The following is a 17559-nucleotide window of genomic DNA, read 5'->3' as shown; positions in this document are numbered from 1 at the left end:
ATTGTATAAGCAATATACTTTTATTTTTTTTCGACCCTCATATTTAGTAGAGTACAAATCAGAGTACTGTGCAATTTGCTCAGTTTCTGTATTTGTTGCTAAAATCATTGGGTCTGTGGGAGGAAAAAAAATCCATGTTGGATTAAAAAATAAACCTTTTTCTGTTATGCTACAGTTTATTTGTTTGTTTGTTTTCAGTGTTCACTTGTTGTTTCTGGCTAATGCTTTATACTTTGCTTTGTTGTATTTTTTTTGGAGCAGTAACAGATTCTTCATTTGTTTTGATATTATAAAATTTTGGAGCAGTTAGATACCAATTGGCGTATTCTAACTGTCTATTTTTTTAATATATTTTAGTGGTTTTGATTTATCTATTTGGATATTGTTAAATTTTGGGACAGTTAGGTACCAATTGGCGTATTCTAACTGTGTATTTTTTTGCCTAATTTAGTGGTATTCATTTATCTGAGTAGTTGTTGTAGAATCTTTGAGCTGTTAGATAGCTTTTGGAGTATTTTAACAGTTTATATTATTTTAACACAAATTTATAATTTTGGGACAGTTAGATACCAATTGGCGTATTCTAACTGTGTATTTTTTGGTCGAATTTCGTGGTATTCATTTATCTGATTAGTTGTTGTAGAATCTTTGAGCTGTTAGATAGCTTTTGGAGTATTCTAACAGTTTATATTATTTTAACACAAATTTATAATTTTGGGACAGTTAGATACCAATTGGCGTATTCTAACTGTGTATTTTTTGGTCGAATTTAGTGGTATTCATTTATCTGATTAGTTGTTGTAGAATCTTTGAGCAGTTAGATAGCTTTTGGAGTATTCTAACAGTTTATATTTTTTAACACAAATTTACTTAAAGGTTTAAATACAGTTTATTTATCAAATTTTGGTTTTAAGAACATCAAATAAGCGTTTGTAAGATTTGCTGGTAATCTCTGCTTTAGAGTAATGGTACTATCATTATTCACATTTCTTTTTTATATATGCCGTGTAGTGCCCTGAATTGGTTGTGGCTCCTGCGTGGTAGATTATACCTATTGTTGTGAAGGTTTTCTTACCAAGTGATATTTGACTATGTGTGAATCCAGTCAGCTTGCAGTTGTTTTTGGTACCATCTGCATTGTAACGTAGAAGCATTAGTATTGTGTATTTAATATGTGTTTGTGAGGTAATTATGTTGGAAGCCAATTTATCTTCTTGTGGTATATTCCATTTCAGAACATATTGTATTTAAATGAATGGTTAGTGTGTTACAAATATATGGGTTACATTTCTTATGTATTACTATATATAATGTGTTTGTGTGCTGCTTTTTGAATTTGTTAAATGTTCCTGTATTATGATATAACAATCAAACATACCCCACCACCCCCCCCCCCACAGTTTTTAGGTAGTGGTACTGTTCTCTGAACATGTCCGCGAACATTAAATAAGTTTGCGGACATCAAGTTCATAAGAAGAGATCTAGTCAGTTCCATATGACATGTATATAAAGTCAAAGTCATTATTGTTAAGTTGTGCTACTAAAAAACTATGAAATTCAGTGAAAAAACTTTGTTAAAGGGACGTTATGGTTAAGTTGCGCTACTAAAAACCTATGAAATTCAGTGAAAAAACGTTGTTAAAGGGACGTTATGGTTCCAAGTAAAACCGAAAAACCCTTGAAATTCGCCAGTTATGGTAAGCTAGGCAACCATAACTCGCGCCACCACCGTGCACTGCTAAGACTAACACCCAGGACATCAAAGATTACATCACAAATGTCATTGATGACATCACTGATGACATCACATATGTATGTACTTCTCATGAAATATGTGTAGAAGGGATTCTTATTATGTTGTGAAAAAAGTGTCAAGAATCATTGCAAGAAATATACCCTAATAAGTGCATTGAACGATGCATTGATATAAATAGCATCCTATTATGGGGTTCCATCTAGTATACTAAGCTACTCATACAGAAACATAACATTGTGTGCAGCGTACAAGATGAAGGTATGATATTCGTAATGTTAATATGTTGAATAATGAAATGATAATTGTTTTCTTAATAGATTTTTGTGTACTGTGAAATATGTAATAAGTAGCTAATAAAACCCATGTATTACATAATTGCATTACTATAGACAAAACACAAAGACACAAGAACACATGCCAATATGGGTATATACAGGGAAAGTGAAGTTAGCAAAAAAGCACAAGTAGTAGCAGAAACAATTCATAACTTAACTGATTAGTTTCATGCAAATAAATGATTGCTCTGTTTCAAAGCTGCTATTTACCCTATGTATATGTATCACTTGATGTGATTGGACCCTGAGGAAAGTAGTGTGAGTACAATGTATACAAATATGACCATATACAGGGAAAGTACAGCCATAAAAAAAAAACAACAGAACTATCAGAAAGTGCTCATAAGTCTAGTGATTATCCTTATGCACAAAAAGGATTGCTGACTTTCAAGCTTGTGTTTTCCCATATGTATGTTTCATATGATGTGACTGTGCTCTAAGGGAATTACTGTAAGAACCTACTAGAAGGATATGTCTACGAATAAAATAAAATTCTTAGTTTCTGACTGTTACTGAAGAAAACCATGTGGCCTAGATATGTCAGCAAAAGACAAAATAGTGAGCCAGACATGTGATGTCATCAGTGATGTCATCAATGAAATTTGTGATGTCATCTTTGATGTGATGGGTGTTAGTCTTAGCAGTGCACGGTGGTGGCGCGAGTTATGGTTGCTTAGCTTACCATAACTGGCGAATTTCAAGGGTTTTTCGGTTTTACTTGGAACCATAACGTCCCTTTAACAAAGTTTTTTCACTGAATTTCATAGGTTTTTAGTAGCGCAACTTAACCATAACGTCCCTTTAACAAAGTTTTTTTCACTGAATATATATATATATATATATATATATGTGCGGTCAGTTGTGAAAAGGTCAATTGTGACCCTTTAAATTCGGTCAATTGTGCATTCGAACAATTGCAAACGAACAATTCGGGTAATACCGTCATGGCTGCCGGATCCTGGGCACAGTGCTTACAATTTACACAATTTCCCAGTGACGTGTTATACTTCATACATGTTTCCAGTTCTGATACAAACTCCAGAGACCTGCACATCTCTCCATTAAATGTGTGCCTCTTTCCCTGCCTGACGAAAAGAGTGATATTTTTGGAATGAATAGTGCAAAGCAGAAATCCACACTCTTGGGTCTTGGTAAGGATTTGTTTACCAGAGTTTGTGATATACTTTCACAATCCAAATCCTCAGCAGCAACATAGTAAAAATGTGCATTACCCTCCAACATAACACTCTACCCTACAAGAACATTAACAACCCACATGCATTGCCTTATACCCACACCCCTCTGACCTCACAGTCATCTGCAAGCACCACGCCCATCAGCTTCATGGTCTTCTGGTCAATGTCTTCTGATATCAGCCACCTTTGTTTTGATCTGGGCTTGAGGTCACCTACTTATTTATTTCCTTAATAGTTCTTCCTTGTCACCTACCAATCACCTATGCCTCCCTGTTTTAAAGTGACAGGGCTTGCCTCTTTCTACTCCTGGCCTATTCCTTTAGAACACTGATAGTTGCACTGTTAAATGTTAAACTCTTGCAAATCCCCCCCATTTGGCATATTTCAGGGATGATCTCCTCGCAATAAACGGATTGCTGACCTACAACTTGTTTCTCTTTTTCCCTTGTGATTGGCCTGTTCTGTGAAGAGAAAAAAAATATTTCTTTCTATTTATTTTATTTTTTTGGGCATGTGCAAGGCGCTTATACATCAAGAAATTGTGTTTTGAAGCGCCCACAGGGCAAAGGGAAGGCAACTTTTATATAACTTGCAGTGACAACTCATGGTCTAACGGGACCACAATAATTCCTTGAACTCCATCTCCCAAATTTCAACATTTGATCCTCACTTAATCACAGCTGTGCCTCTTCCATGGCTCACCCAATAGAAAAGTAGAGGGCCAAATTTCAAACCAAATCCGATGAAGAATGTTTTCAATGCTGCCACTACCAGTCCACTCTTTAGAACCTCGTCATTTCATGTGGTGCCACATAAGTTCTCCTGCTAATGTCACCCCCACAACCCTGCTGCACAAAAATGAATGTGAACGTCATTTCAAACAACTCAAAACAAAACACGTACATCATTCCCAAAAACTGAACAAGCTTCTTGCTAGCCCCATCATAGTAGCTTTTCTGCGGTCACATCTCCTGTCCTATATCCGTCCCTCCCTCCAGACACTCATTGTCCATGTGTCCTCTGTAGGCTCAGAACCATAACATAATTTTCTCATAAAGCAACTTGAGATAATTGGGCATTGATGTTCAGCGGCCATTAAAAACCTTGTAAAATCATCCCTTTAATCTCCTTCATGACCCCTCTATCTGCGTCCTTCACGCCGCCTTCCCGGGGACTCACTCGAGACAAATAAACAGCCTTGCCAGGAAAAAACCACACCGCGAATTTGGATGTGCAGAAAGAGAAGAGTCCATTTGTTGTGTTTCAGTGCATTAAAATAACTGGAAGCATGCCCCTGTCTCAAACTGAAAGAATGCCCTGTGGGGGTTATCTTTTATATGGAGTAGCTCAGTTGACCTTGTGCAGTTGATCCGGTCCTGGGTAGGTATATGCTCCTGCTTCAGGGAGCACACCCCAGCTGGTCCATTATCAGTGTTCATTGCATTTGCCGCTTCTCCTCTGATCACTTCCCCATAGTCCTTCACCACTCCATCTCTCTGCCGCCTATGCAATCTCTACAGCCTTAGCCACAAACCCTTGTGCTTGTTGCCTTACTGTTTTTTGCTGTAACAGTTTCATAGTGGCAGCAGAAATATTTCTACTATCATCATTTAAATGAACTTGATTAAAGAAGCAATGTATTTTCCCCACAGTTACCCCCCTTTTGCAGTTTCTGCCACACCGTATCTATTAGAAATGTGTGCACTCATTCATTTTTCATTCCATGTTTACAATGATGTATTTTATTTTTGGGAAGTGGGTCAATGCGGGCTGATCGTATTAATCCACTATGCTATGGCTCAAAAATACTTTATTTTCACCAGGGCATCGATTCCCAATTTAATTTCATCAAACCATTCATAATGAAAATAAAGTATTGTATTCTCGGGTCGGGGGGTGGCAATGATTTCGAGCTGTGTAAACACTACTGTTAAAATAGCCCGAAAGCAGTGAAATTACTTCGTTTTTTCCTTCCTGGCAAACACGCAGGATATCAGAATAAGTGCTTATGTTGGTGGTCTGCTATGTATAATATGAGTCTGTATGTCTACATCAGAGCTCTGCTGTATTGGGCAATGAGGTTAAGCAGATTCTGGAAAAGGTCTGGTAGCATAGCCACCCATTTAAAGGGTATGTCATAGTTGTCAGTAAATGGTGTTTCTCGTGGATAGTGTTTTCAGTATAAAGTGAATTGTGCCTCTTTATAAGTTTGCCGCTATCCAGGCTTAAATCTGCCAGAATAATGGCAAACGGAATTACTGTTAATGGCACTCAGTCTGGCGGAATTACCACTGGATTTTGAGTGCCGGTAAAGGTGGTAAATCCACATTCCATGGATGGGGGACTTGCCGGAATTACTGGCACCGGTAATACCGGCACTGGTAATACTGGGTATTTTTTGCCAGTAAGGTGGCAGAATCACCTCGAGCTCTTAGCTGGAGGTATTTCCGACCAACCCTCTGGCAAACTTGTACTTTGCCAGTGCGGAAATATGCCGGTATATGGTAATACCGGCACATTATTTCCGCACCAGCAAAATTGTAATGAGGCCCATTATTGTCTTGTGTAGATTTACCACTTACCAATTGACTCTAAATAACTCTGTTGCCTCAGAGGAAATTCTATGACTAAACCCATAGCAACATAGCCTGCCACCGACTTCTACTATCTCACCTAGCTTTATTTTAATGACGCATTAAAGCTGTAAAGGTTCCAAGGACCATAGCTGCCATTACGTTCCAAAACACAACTACACATCTAGTAGTTTATTTTTGCCAAATGTCTATGTGAATAATCTATTCCAAAAGGCACCCTGGCCAGTGTGCAGGCAGTGCTCAGTTAGAAGGATGCCAATACAAATGTATGCACCCATTCACAGACTTTATTCATTGCTTAACTGCCATGTTAACACCCACAAACAACCATGGCATTCATTCTATTTTACTACTGCAGTTTTAGACCAAACTGCTTTCATGTTCCATTCCAGGTTTTGGGTTAAAACCAGCTGATGCATTCTGGTCGATGTATGCTGTCCAACAGGCAAAGGACTGGGGGATGCATAGTAAATACATTCACTTGCAAGAAGATGCTACATGTTGGAGAGACCCTGATTGCATTCACATGATACAAGCTCCTGCTGGCTGGGCTACCAAGAGAGGGTGAGCCTTAATTGCACTGCTGCAAGCTTATGAAGCCTGTGCTTGGCTTAATTGGACACAGCTGCCCAGGCTGCAGTCAGCTCCACCCTGTTGGCCTGTGTGCTGAGAGAGCTTCATATGCTCACTCTGAAGTTTACCCAGAGTTCTATCAACTGCCTTTACCTGGAGTTCCTGTTTCATGCGTTTTTTTTTAACCTTTTTATGCTATCCTGCTTCTGGTTACTAATTTCTACCTGCTATAGCTGCTTTCCAGTTTCTGTCTTGTTTGCTGTTAAAGCAAATCCTTTTTTTCTGAAAGTATTTGTGTTGCTTTTTTCTTTTCCTCCAACATTGTTTTGCTGTGAGCAGATGCCCCCTCATAGGCTTACCTTGTTTATGGCAAAGCTGCCCCTTCCCCATGTCACTTTGCAATCCATGTTTCATGCTTTACTTGCTAAGACCCGTGTCCATAGTTTAATTACCTGCTTTGTATTGTACTTAGTTTTCTGAACCATGTGTTTGAAGCAATGTCTTGTCTTGCCTCTTACTAGTGCACTGAGTTTCATGAACCACATATTCACTGAGCTGGCAGCAGCCGTTTCACTCGTCTATGTCTAGTGCACTGAGTTTCTTGAACCATGTATTCACTGAGTTGGCTTTGACCGACTACCTGTCCTATGATTAAAGCTTTATGCTTCATGATATTCCTAGAACACTAGGTTGCCATTTATGTGTGGCAATTTTCCTTGCCTAGGTCCCTGCCTACAGCCTCTGTCTACAGTTTCTGCTCTTTTCTTCTTTTCTCTGCCTGTCCTTTACTTGGTTAATTCTATCCACTCTTCTTTTCCCTCTTGATTACAAATTGGTTCACTATTGTCTCTCAGCTCTGTATCTGTATACAGTGTGACTCCTGGGTTGGTCTCCATTATTATAAGATAAGGAAAAGACTTTGGTTGCCTTAGTCTAGTTCGTGTGAGTCTTACCTGCCTCAGTATATGGTCTCCAGCATTACCCTTTCACTGAGTACAGTCATCAACATCACCAGGTCTTACCCCTGATGTTGCTGCATGATTGTTAAGAGTAATCTGCTGGTACCGATCCAAGGACTTTCCCTAGTCTCTTGGAGATCCCTTATTATATTCCAGTACACCCTTTATTGTGGTCAATACGTGTTACCCAGTATAATTGCCTGCCTTTTCTTTCTCTCTGTGTCACTTTGCCTAATTCCACTCCTGCTCCTAAGGTTCCTGTGACTAGCTGTCTCATCAAAGATCAGCCTGGTATATACTCTGTTTCTATTATATGCTAATTGTTGCCTCCTGAGTCACCCCAAAACTGGTGTGTACTTTGACATATATCTTTTGCTTTGTGAGCTCCTGACACCAAACTCCTTCTATGAGTCTGTGAGCTTAGAAGGAACACTAAGAATACTTGCAGCTCCATTCTTAGAATTTACAGAGACACTACTATGGCCACAGTTCCAGAGGAATCTCATTGTTTTGCGTGTTCTGTGCCAGATCTGATGTTCTACATCATAAGAGATCCTCACCAGCTCTCTTTTTATGAAAATCTTGCTCCTCTGACTAGACTAGGTAATATCCCAGTCCTTCTCTTTGCCCAAAGCTGTGATAATTAAAAGTCTTCAATAGGATTTTAGCGAAGGTTTCAATGCATCAATTATTTTAGTTGCACCCCAGTTATAAGACTGATTATAAAATCAACCCAATTTATCACTGAGTAATCGGACCATATGGAAACCTCACGCTTCAACGACAGAATTTGCTTGATCCCACACATGCCCCTCTAAATCCTGCTTACTTTTCAAGATGAACAATGCTCTCTGTTTTGCTAGATGTATGGGTGTACTCTTTGAACATTTCAAGAACTGTAAGACAGATAAACATAATGAGAACCCAATAGTTCCTAAAGTGACTTTCAAACTGCACATCTGATACATCTATCCTAGTTTGTGTGTCATACCACAACTGATGTCCTGCTGTAGTTGTGAGGTTATGGGATTCTGTCAAATCCATAACGTAAGAAAAATAGTATTGGGATATGGTACAAGATACATCATGAGTTAAATACCTTTGCAGCTTAGTTACGGTCTGTCCGAGCACATTCTTTCTGAATTATTTTCATTATTCACTGGCAAAAGTGTTAAAAGAAACAAACCCTTTTCATTGTCTGTGTCATGATTTATGTTGCAAACTCAGCAGCCATCATGCCTGATGTGTCAGGAAGAGGGATTTGGAGACTGGTGGCATTTCTTTGGCATCATAGTGTAATGTCTCCCAAACAATCACCATAACCTTACCATATGTACGCCAGCCTAATATTCTTTGATAGTGTTTTTCATGATCACAATACCAGGCAAGATAACTCATGTGTCATGGCCTAGTCGTTACACATTTGTCTAGTTTACCTTTGTCAATGTGAGTGGTAACAATACCAGGGACTGTGAGTGTAACCTGTGGAGGTGACTGAGGTTGAACGGTAGTGGCATGGATTAGCTTATGATTGTTCTCATCTCAAATCCAGTTAGGAAGAGCAATACACTGGGGGGGAACTTGTCCCTCTTCACTTGAACCACTCCACAATACCATGATCCAAACAATGCAATGTGCTACTGACAGATAACCAGCCTGCTCTTCTTCTTCCAAGAACAATTGTTCATTTCTACCATGATGATACCATTACTCAAATTGACAGTTCGAGGCAATCTTTCCAAATAAATCCCTGTTTTCAAATCAACAGTTTTGTCCCCAAAAAACTAAATCGTAGTTCTCAATTTGTATTAGGAGACATAAAAACATCAATAAAATGCTAGCTATTACTAGGTAGTGTTTCATCTTTTGGTGCTTACGCTCTTTTAGAGTGTGTGACATGAGGCTAGGTTGTTAGTTAATTTGCCTATATTTATGAATTTGGCCGCTTCTACTTGGGTACTTTGATCCATTCCCTCGACTCCAGTGAGTAGCATGCTTATTCAGTTTTTTCTGAAATGTTTCTCGGAGCTGTGAATGGATAAACCTGGCAGACTTCATCAGCATTTGCACTGCTCCAGTTCATATCATCTGTCAAATATAAATTCATTTTGGATGCAGAGAACAGTGGCATTGAGGGAAGACGCATTGCACCAGCGCTATCAGTGCCTCATGCAGGCTTAGCCCAGTCCTTCTATTAGTCATACTGCGAATGCTAAAAAGCACCAATGAAAGGTAATCTGGCCACTTAGGGCCTGCCTCAGTGCATTACTAGGCAAGCCTATTCCTAATTGTCACATTTTTTCTCTCGACTACCCCTGCTGATTGAAGGTGGTGCAGGCAGTGAAGTCTCTGTTGTATTTGAAGAGCCACACTTACAGGGTAATTCATAGAATTTCGCAGAAAAGTGTCGCAAGCGGCTGGCGCAGAGTGTCCGCGTGCGATTGTCTGCGCCAGGCGCATGCGCCAAAACCGATTTCCGCGCACAGCGTATTCATGGATTTTAGGCTCCCAAACCAGCCGTGGCGCAGAGTATCGCAGCGACCCTGCAGCAGCGCCAGTAACGTCCCCAAGAACGCCCTCGCGCAAGGAAAAGCCATCAAAATCGCTAAATCATCGCAAAGGGCTGCGCTAACCCTGGACCAGTTTACAGGGCTGCCAAACAAGAAACGCAAAGCGGATAACGTTCATATCAGGGGTACGCGGGAAGTTTTACATGCGATTAGCCAGGGTAAGTGTATTACAGGGGTACGCGTGAAGTTTTACACGCGATTAGCCAGGGTACGTGTATTACAGGGGTACGCGGGAATTATCACTCGTGATTTGGCTGGGTACGTGTATTACAGGGGTGCGCAGGAAGTTACACACGCGATTAGGCTGGGTGGGTCCTCACAGGTGTTCCCTGTACACCCTCCACGGCCCCTGCAGGCAGCCCACAAAACAGGGGACTACCCTGCACACCTGCTCATGTCTCCCACCCCCCACCCCCCCAGCCACCAGGGGCACCCTCCACCAGGCCCCCACTCATGTCTCCCACCACCCCCACCCCCCAGCAGTGCAGGGGCAGCCTCCACCAGGCCCCCACTCATGTCTCCCACCACCCCCACCCCCTAGCAGTGCAGGGGCAGCACCACCAGGCCCCCACTCATGTCCCCTATCACCCCCACCCCCCAGCAGTGCAGGGGCAGCCTCCACCAGGCCCCCACTCATGTCTCCCATCACCCACACCCCCCAGCAGTGCAGGGCACCCTCCACCAGGCCCCCACTCATGTCCAACTCATGTCTCCCACCCCCCCCACCCCCCAGCAGTGCAGGGGCACCCTCCACCAGGCCCCCACTCATGTCCCCCTGCACCCCCACCCCCCAGCCACCAGGGGCAGCCTCCACCAGGCCCCCACTCATGTCCCCTATCACCCCCACCCCCTAGCAGTGCAGGGGCAGCACCACCAGGCCCCCACTCATGTTCCCTATCACCCCCACCCCCCAGCAGTGCAGGGGCAGCCTCCACCAGGCCCCCACTCATGTCTCCCACCCACCTCACCCCCCAGGACTGTGGGGCAGCCTCCACCAGGCCCCCACTCATGTCTCCCACCATCCCCACCCCCTAGCAGTGCAGGGGCAGCCTTCACCAGGCCCCCACTCATGTCTCCCACCACCCCCACCCCCTAGCAGTGCAGGGGCAGCCTCCACCAGGCCCCCACTCATGTCTCCCACCACCCCCACCCCCCAGCCACCAGGGGCAGCCTCCACCAGGCCCCACTCATGTCTCCCACCACCCCCACCCCCCAGCCACCAGGGGCAGCCTCCACCAGGCCCCCACTCATGTCGCCCACCCACCCCACCCCCCAGGACAGTGGGGCAGCCTCCACCAGGCCCCCACTCATGTCTCCCACCACCCCCACCCCCCAGCCACCAGAGGCAGCCTCCATCAGGCCCCCACTCATGTCTCCCACCCACCCCACCCCCTAGCAGTGCAGGGGCACCCTCCACCAGGCCCCCACTCATGTCTCCCACCACCCCCACCCCCCAGCAGTGCAGGGGCACCCTCCACCAGGCCCCCACTCATGTCCAACTCATGACTCCCACCATCCCCACCCCCCAGCAGTGCAGGGGCACCCTCCACCAGGCCCCCACTCATGTCTCCCACCACCCCCACCCCCCAGCCACCAGGGGCAGCCTCCACCAGGCCCCCACTCATGTCTCCCACCCACCCCACCCCCCAGGACTGTGGGGCAGCCTCCACCAGGCCCCCACTCATGTCTCCCACCACACCCACCCCCGAGCAGTGCAGGGGCAGCCTCCACCAGGCCCCCCACTCATGTCTCCCACCCACCCCACCCCCCTGGACTGTGGGGCAGCCTCCACCAGGCCCCCACTCATGTCTCCCACCACCCCCACCCCCTAGCAGTGCAGGGGCAGCACCACCAGGCCCCCACTCATGTCCCCTATCACCCCCACCACCTAGCAGTGCAGGGGCAGCCTCCATCAGGCCCCCACTCATGTCTCCCACCCACCCCAACCCCCCAGGACTGTGGGGCAGCCTCCACCAGGCCCCCACTCATGTCTCCCACCATCCCCACCCCCTAGCAGTGCAGGGGCAACCTCCACCAGGCCCCCACTCATGTCTCCCACCACCCCCACCCCCCAGCCACCAGGGGCAGCCTCCACCAGGCCCCCACTCATGTCTCCCACCACCCCCACCCCCTAGCAGTGCAGGGGCAGCCTTCACCAGGCCCCCACTCATGTCTCCCACCACCCCCACCCCCCAGCCACCAGGGGCAGCCTCCACCAGGCCCCCACTCATGTCTCCCACCACCCCCACCCCCTAGCAGTGCAGGGGCACCCTCCACCAGGCCCCCACTCATGTCTCCCACCACCGCTACCCCCTAGCAGTGCAGGGGCAGCCTCCACCAGGCCCCCACTCATGTCCCCTATCACCCCCACCCCCTAGCAGTGCAGGGGCAGCACCACCAGGCCCCCACTCATGTCGCCTATCACCCCCACCCCCCAGCAGTGCAGGGGGAGCCTCCACCAGGCCCCCACTCATGTCTCCCACCCACCCCACCCCCCAGGACTGTGGGGCAGCCTCCACCAGGCCCCCACTCATGTCTCCCACCATCCCCACCCCTTAGAAGTGCAGGGGCAGCCTCCACCAGGCCCCCACTCATGTCTCCCACCACCCCCACCCCCTAGCAGTGCAGGGGCAGCCTCCACCAGGCCCCCACTCATGTCTCCCACCACCCCCACCCCCCAGCCACCAGCCACCAGGGGCAGCCTCCACCAGGCCCCCACTCATGTCTCCCACCACCCCCACCCCCCAGCCACCAGGGGCAGCCTCCACCAGGCCCCCACTCATGTCTCCCACCCACCCCACCCCCCAGGACTGTGGGGCAGCCTCCACCAGGCCCCCACTCATGTCTCCCACCACCCCCACCCCCCAGCCACCAGGGACAGCCTCCACCAGGCCCCCACTCATGTCTCCCACCACCCCCACCCCCTAGCAGTGCAGGGGCACCCTCCACCAGGACCCCACTCATGGCCCCCTGCACCCCCACCCCCCAGCATCCAGGGGCACCCTCCACCAGGCCCCCACTCATGGCCCCCTGCACCCCCACCCCCAAGCATCCAGGGGCACCCTCCACCAGGCCCCCACTCATGTCTCCCATCACCCCCATCCCCTAGCAGTGCAGGGGCAGCCTCCACCAGGCCCCCACTCATGTCTCCCACCCACCCCCCAGGACTGTGGGGCAGCCTCCACCAGGCCCCCACTCATGTCTCCCACCACCCCCACCCCCTAGCAGTGCAAGGGCAGCACCACCAGGCCCCCACTCATGTCCCCTATCACCCCCACCCCCAAGCATCCAGGGGCACCCTCCACCAGGCCCCCACTCATGTCTCCCATCACCCCCATCCCCTAGCAGTGCAGGGGCAGCCTCCACCAGGCCCCCACTCATGTCTCCCACCCACCCCACCCCCCAGGACTGTGGGGCAGCCTCCACCAGGCCCCCACTCATGTCTCCCACCATCCCATCCCCCTGGCAGTGCAGGGGCAGCCTCCACCAGGCCCCCACTCATGTCTCCCACCACCCCCACCCCCTAGCAGTGCAGGTGCAGCCTCCACCAGGCCCCCACTCATGTCTCCCACCACCCCCACCCCCCAGCCACCAGGGGCAGCCTCCACCAGGCCCCCACTCATGTCTCCCACCACCCCCACCCCCTAGCCACCAGGGGCAGCCTCCACCAGGCCCCCACTCATGTCTCCCACCCACCCCACCCCCCAGGACTGTGGGGCAGCCTCCACCAGGCCCCCACTCATATCTCCCACCACCCCCACCCCCCAGCCACCAGGGGCAGCCTCCACCAGGCCCCCACTCATGTCTCCCACCCACCCCACCCCCCAGGACTGTGGGGCAGCCTCCACCAGGCCCCCACTCATGTCTCCCACCACCCCCACCCCCTAGCAGTGCAGGGGCACCCTCCACCAGGCCCCCACTCATGGCCCCCTGCACCCCCACCCCCAGCATCCAGGGGCACCCTCCACCAGTCCCCCACTCATGGCCCCCTGCACCCCCACCCCCCAGCATCCAGGGGCACCCTCCACCAGGCCCCCACTCATGGCCCCCTGCACCCCCACCCCCCAGCATCCAGGGGCACCCTCCACCAGGCCCCCACTCATGTCTCCCATCACCCCCACCCCCTAGCAGTGCAGGGGCAGCCTCCACCAGGCCCCCACTCATGTCTCCCACCCACCCCAACCCCCAGGACTGTGGGGCAGCCTCCACCAGACCCCCACTCATGTCTCCCACCACCCCCACCCCCTAGCAGTGCAGGGGCAGCACCACCAGGCCCCCACTCATGTCCCCTATCACCCCCACCCCCTAGCAGTGCAGGGGCAGCCTCCACCAGGCCCCCACTCATGTCTCCCACCCACCCCACCCCCCAGGACTGTGGGGCAGCCTCCACCAGGCCCCCACTCATGTCTCCCACCACCCCCACCCCCTAGCAGTGCAGGGGCAGCCTCCACCAGGCCCCCACTCATGTCTCCCACCACCCCCACCCCCCAGCCACCAGGGGCAGCCTCCACCAGGCCCCGACTCATGTCTCCCACCACCCCCACCCCCTATCCACCAGGGGCAGCCTCCACCAGGCCCCCACTCATGTCTCCCACCCACCCCAACCCCCAGGACTGTAGGTCAGCCTCCACCAGGCCCCCACTCATGTCTCCCACCACCCCCACCCCCCAGACACCAGGGGCAGCCTCCACCAGGCCCCCACTCATGTCTCCCACCCACCCCACCCCCCAGGACTGTGGGGCAGCCTCCACCAGGCCCCCACTCATGTCTCCCACCACCCCCACCCCCTAGCAGTGCAGGGGCAGCCTCCACCAGGCCCCCACTCAAGTCTCCCACCACCCCCCCCAGCCACCAGGGGCACCCTCCACCAGGCCCCCACTCATGTCTCCCACCCACCCCACCCCCCAGGACTGTGGGGCAGCCTCCACCAGGCCCCCACTCATGTCTCCCACCATCCCCACCCCCTAGCAGTGCAGGGGCAGCCTCCACCAGGCCCCCACTCATGTCTCCCACCCACCCCACCCCCCAAGACTGTGGGGCAGCCTCCACCAGGCCCCCACTCATGTCTCCCACCACCCCCACCCCCTAGCAGTGCAGGGGCAGCACCACCAGGCCCCCACTCATGTCCCCTATCACCCCCACCCCCTAGCAGTGCAGGGGCAGCCTCCACCAGGCCCCCACTCATGTCTCCCACCCACCCCACCCCCCAGGACTGTGGGGCAGCCTCCACCAGGCCTCCACTCATGTCTCCCACCACCCCCACCCCCTAGCAGTGCAGGGGCAGCCTCCACCAGGCCCCCACTCATGTCTCCCACCACCCCCACCCCTAGCAGTGCAGGGGCAGCCTCCACCAGGCCCCCACTCATGTCTCCCACCACCGCCACCCCCCAGCCACCAGGGGCAGCCTCCACCAGGCCCCCACTCATGTCTCCCACCACCCCCACCCCCTAGCCACCAGGGGCAGCCTCCACCAGGCCCCCACTCATGTCTCCCACCCACCCCACCCCCCAGGACTGTGGGTCAGCCTCCACCAGGCCCCCACTCATGTCTCCCACCACCCCCACCCCCCAGCCACCAGAGGCAGCCTCCACCAGGCCCCCACTCATGTCTCCCACCCACCCCACCCCCCAGGACTGTGGGGCAGCCTCCACCAGGCCCCCACTCATGTCTCCCACCACCCCCACCCCCTAGCAGTGCAGGGGCAGCCTCCACCAGGCCCCGACTCATGTCTCCCACCACCCCCCCAGCCACCAGGGGCACCCTCCACCATGCCCCCACTCATGTCTACCACCCACCCCACCCCCCAGGACTGTGGGGCAGCCTCCACCAGGCCCCCACTCATGTCTCCCACCATCCCCACCCCCTAGCAGTGCAGGGGCAGCCTCCACCAGGCCCCCACTCATGTCTCCCACCACCCCCACCCCCTAGCAGTGCAGGGGCAGCCTCCACCAGGCCCCCACTCATGTCTCCCACCACCCCCACCCCCCAGCCACCAGGGGCAGCCTCCACCAGGCCCCCACACATGTCCCCCTGCCCACAGGCCCTGACAATCCTCAAGCATGGGCCTCATGGCCAGCCACCACAGCCCAAAGACACAACCAAGTATTACATGCGCCCATGATACTACTCCAATGGAAACAATGTAAATGAACACATGTGTCTCACACACACACAATGGTTGCAAGTGAACCTGAAAACCCATATCATGACATGCATGAAAACAATGAGATGAAACCACACATTGAAGAATGAAAAAATCAAAATAATGTATTAAAAACAACAGTAATGGCAATCAAAATCAAACAATATACACACGTATAAAATAAAGAAAATTAAGCTGGCTGTCCCTTTTTAAAATAAAATCAATAAATGATAATCCAAAAAAATGTCTTCCAAAGTTCAAGTCCATAAAAAGGAAATGAAGGGAAAAAAGAAATAGAAAACCATTGCTCCATGGAAAAAAATATTCATAGTAAAAAAAATATCCAAATGCAAAGTCCAACTATGTACAAAGTATTCAGGGTCCATCATCCCAACAGAAGAAATGAAACCTACAAAAAAACCTATCTAAAATGGAAGTATATACAAAAGGTGGAGCAGTGTCCGTCGACTCCAAATAAAAATAAACAATAAAGGAAACCTATCACTAAATAACTATATACAATGACGGCGGGCCAGTCCAGCGGCTCACTCAGTGGTGTTCCGGGCCAGGGCATCATTGAACTCCTCGTCTATGTCCCGGAGGCGGTCCTGTTCCATGGCCCCGAGGGTCCGCGGGGACGCCGACATGTTCACCTCCAACTCCCTGCGGATTGCCTCGAGGCACTCGGCCTGCCTCAGGGCCCTCCGCATGGAGTTCTCCGCCCTGACCATCGTGAGCCACGCCTCTTCCGCCCGCCGCCGCTCTGCATCTATGGCATTGCCCAACCGCTGCCACACGGAAGACACTGCCCGTCCAGGGTCCTCCTGCCCTCCGGCCGATGCCTGCCCCTCCGATGTTGAAGGCCCCGCGCTATCGTGGCATCGTGGCTCCCACCTACAGCCTCGTGCTGCTGCAGCTGCTGCTGTCCATGTACCCTGTCCGATGGTGCCTGCACATCCTCCTCCAGCTGGGGTGCAGTCGTTGATGTGGCCACCCCTGCTGGACGTCCGACTCCCGACTGTGGCAGGGATCTGTTGTCCACCAGCCTGGCCGCACGGTCGGAGGCAGCTCCACAGGGCACCCAGGTGACACATGGGTGGGAAGATGACATGGAGGACGACTGGGGCATAGGGGGTTCTGTGGAGAAGGGGGTCGGAACAAGGTCCAGGAAACGGAGGAATCCAGCCCTGGTGAGCTTTCCCAGTGGGTCAACGCGTTCAACGAGCCATGCGAGAAGACGTGCAGACTCATCATGAAAAGACTGCAGGTCAGCTCGCATGGCCCGTTGACGCAACGCCACCCCACCCTGGACAGGCTCAACCTGGTGCAGGATAGCCACATCCGCAGGGAGAGGAAGGCCAGGTGTTGTAAGCCAATCCTCTCCCTGAGAACGGGTCTGGAGGTAGGCATCCCCGCGGTGCAAGATGATGCAGT

The sequence above is a fragment of the Ambystoma mexicanum genome, chromosome 10, assembly GCF_040938575.1.
Source record: "Ambystoma mexicanum isolate Mex_15411 chromosome 10, UKY_AmexF1_1, whole genome shotgun sequence".
NCBI classification, from domain to species: domain Eukaryota; kingdom Metazoa; phylum Chordata; class Amphibia; order Caudata; family Ambystomatidae; genus Ambystoma; species Ambystoma mexicanum.
Note: the sequence above shows the minus strand (reverse complement) of the source record.